At 40.8% G+C, this 3,278-nt stretch overlaps 1 long non-coding RNA gene across 1 annotated transcript; it reads right to left on the reverse strand.

The window, feature by feature from the left end:
• Window positions 1-381: 381 nt before the first annotated feature.
• Window positions 382-3,278, reverse strand: LOC140321361 (uncharacterized). The gene is made up of 2 exons (XR_011918914.1): window positions 3,177-3,278; window positions 382-420 (listed from the first exon to the last, which is right to left on the reverse strand). It is a non-coding gene; the product is annotated as an uncharacterized lncRNA (long non-coding RNA).

Consider the following 3,278-nt stretch of genomic DNA (forward strand, 5'->3'; position numbering starts at 1 on the left):
AGTAATGTCATTGGTTTAAACTAGTCCAAACTCCATTAACAAAGTGTAAAAAAATGTAATCCTGTAAAAGGTCATTGAAACTACGGATAGTGAAACCATGAAACTGTGATTTTAGACAGTTATCATATTGTGAAAGTTTCTCTTCAGGTAGCAAAGGAAGGGTGATTGGGCAGGGCAATAACATGGGTGAATGAAGTTATATAGAAGGCTGGCAGGCAGGAGGGTTAAGGATGGAGGAATTACCTTGAATCTCTCCATGGAATTTCTGGACACCAGCTGACAGGTGGAGTTAATTTCGGTTTCTAGAATACTCAGGATGGTTTCCTGTTCTGTCTCCAGAGAATTGAGCTTCTCCTGGAGACTCTGGTTGTCCTCTTCGAGTTTCTTCTTGTTCTGTTCTATAGTGCTTAGCTGCCGAGCCTGCGGAAGCCGAAACATTGGCATCAGGATTACAACAGAGAATGAAATAAGACCCTTTGTTATATAGATTGTGTGCCGCTTGTACAGAAAATAATAAGGACATGTTGGGCACTGGCTACTGATAAAAATAATACTAAACAGTATTTATACAGCGCCAACATATTACACAGCACTGTAGATTAAATGGGAGTTGCAAATGACAGACAGGGACACAGGAGGAAAGGACCCTGCCCAAAAAAGCCTACAATCTAGGATATCCTACAGATCCTCGTCAAACTATCATACGATAGCATCACCCTACAATCACAGACTTCCTGTGATCACACACTGCCCATATTACCAAACACAACAATAACAACGAAGAAGCCATCTATAAACTGAAGCAGAATCTTGTATTTTCTATAATTCTGTCCACAAAAGAAGGACTTTTATTATTATTTGTACATTTATTTAGAAACACATAAAACTGGAGTATAAATAACTGCCATATATTTGTTTATTAAAATTACTTTAGGACTTCACTCGGCATATATTCCAATCCACCCAATGAATCCCAACACATTTCCAGCTTCTCCATTGTGGTTAAAATTTTTGACATCTTTTAGTTGCAGGGAAGTATTCACCTAACATTTGTCATATTGATACAGTGCATTATGTGTGGTGAGAGGAGGAAGGCCAGGATCCAAATTTATCCATTGCCTTCCTCAGATCGATGTTCTTTTTTGTGATCTCCTGCAGCCACTTCCCTTCTACATGCACTCCAGCGATGGCTGCATGGCATTTTCTAAGGGGGGGGGGGGTTTCCTGGTGGTAACAACATTAGGGCATGGCTGCAGAATATAAGTTGAGAAGGTCACTTTTAATCTATAAAAAGTCTTTGTGACAATGGAGGAGAACAACTAGAAGAACGAGACCGAGCCTTGCTGTAACATGGCTCATATAAGACTTCATGGCAGGAACATTGGAGGGTATTTTATTAAAAGTTGCAGATTTAAAAGTTGCTTTTGAAATGAATATGTTAAAGGTGAGATGAGAACGTAATGCTTGGACTTAATGTACTTTAATTCCAGAATATTATAGCCCTTCCATATTTTAGTGACAAGTACAATTAATGTTTAATCCCTGAGAAAGGAGCCCACAAAACATTTTCTGAAAAACTGAGCTACAAGATTACACCAGACAGTGCAGCTTTTATCCACTGGAGAACTGAGAGAGAATCATTTAATTGAAATCCTTAACCCCTGAGGCCACATGAGGCCCATATAACAGTTTGACATGATTACTATATAGTACTACAGAAGAGTATATAAAGACCATACACAATATTACAGAGGAACATATAAAGGTGTAACGATATTTGTAGTGCCGCAGCAGCATACAGAGACATACAGAGGTTTAAGGGCAATTTTAATATAACAGCAGTGTTTCAGATTACCAATAGACATTTTATATAGATGTCACTGGGTAGCAGATAATGCTATTAAGCTGCAGAGGACAAGGATTATTGTACTAATGACATCTCTGAATATGGCGGCACTCCGGGCACAATGCTTGCCATCCTATCTCCACGTCCTGTCCTGATATAGCTCCTCAGTCGGAGCTTGGCTATCACATAGGAAAAGAATTAGCAGTGTCTGCAGGGAAAGCTCCTGCTGATAAGGACCATGGAAGCAGATACTGTTTGTCATATGGAGCCTATAGGCATTGATCTAGTCATACACCAGACACACATCAAAGCAATATTCTCTGCCTTCCACGTGTGCCTCATATGTGACACATGTGTTATGTCAGTGGGAACCTTAGGGTAACCTGAGCTTACGCTCCCTCACTTAGTGTCACAGTGATTTTGATAGGACCTCCTATTCTCACCCCTTATGGTTTGACTATAGGCTCACTGTGCACACCATCATCCCAGTGCAACACATGCAGGCACAAAGAACACGTGGCTGCTCTAAAAAGGCAAACTACTGTACCAGGACGGAGCAAAGGTGACTACAAATATTCCATAAGTCTGAAGCTCCCCCAACTGGGAGATGTGAGAAATGCACCTCTGCTGTACAACTCCACATTATTAATACACAGTATTTATATAGCGCCAACATATTACTCAGCGCTGTACAAAGGCAATAGTCATGTCACTAGCTGTCCCTCAAAGGGGCTCACAATCTAATGTCCCTGCCATAGTCATATATCTTTAAAACAGTCAATTTTGAGTAGAAGTTAATTAACCTAACTGCATGATTTTGGAATGTGGGAGGAAGCCAGAGTACCCGGAGGTAACCCACGCAAACACAGGGGAAACTCCATGCAGATAGCGCCCTGGCCAAGATTCGAAACTGGGACCCAGGACTGCAAAGGCCACAAAGTGCTAACCACTGAGCCACACTATATAAACACTAAAGTAAAACAGTATAACCAAAAAGTTACCAACCAGGGTTTCAGTTTTCATTGTCAGGGAACTTGAAACAATTTAATTGGTTGATACCGACAGAATGATTGAAGATGATGCCAGCAGGTGGGAAATAATATCCCATAAAGAAAAGGAAACTTACAGTTCTCAACGTAAAATCATCATATTGGATCTTTATGGAGGGACATGGATAGCCTATACCATGGAAGCATAACCAAGTGAAAAGAATCTTCAGTGCTGTTTTCCCCAATAAATGATAAAGGTAAATATCCATCAGCTGATTGCCCCATCAAGCAGGATGGAATGTAATGCACATCTATGGAATATGCTTGTACCCTGCTCTCACCTTCTCCTCTGCATCCTGTGCAGCCAGTTGGTATTTGCACCTTAGGGTGGCACATTCTTCTTTTCCCCGCATTGCTTCCTCCAAAAGTTTATCACACTCCAC

Source organism: Pyxicephalus adspersus, unplaced genomic scaffold, assembly GCF_032062135.1.
Source record: "Pyxicephalus adspersus unplaced genomic scaffold, UCB_Pads_2.0 Sca2905, whole genome shotgun sequence".
NCBI lineage: Eukaryota > Metazoa > Chordata > Amphibia > Anura > Pyxicephalidae > Pyxicephalus > Pyxicephalus adspersus.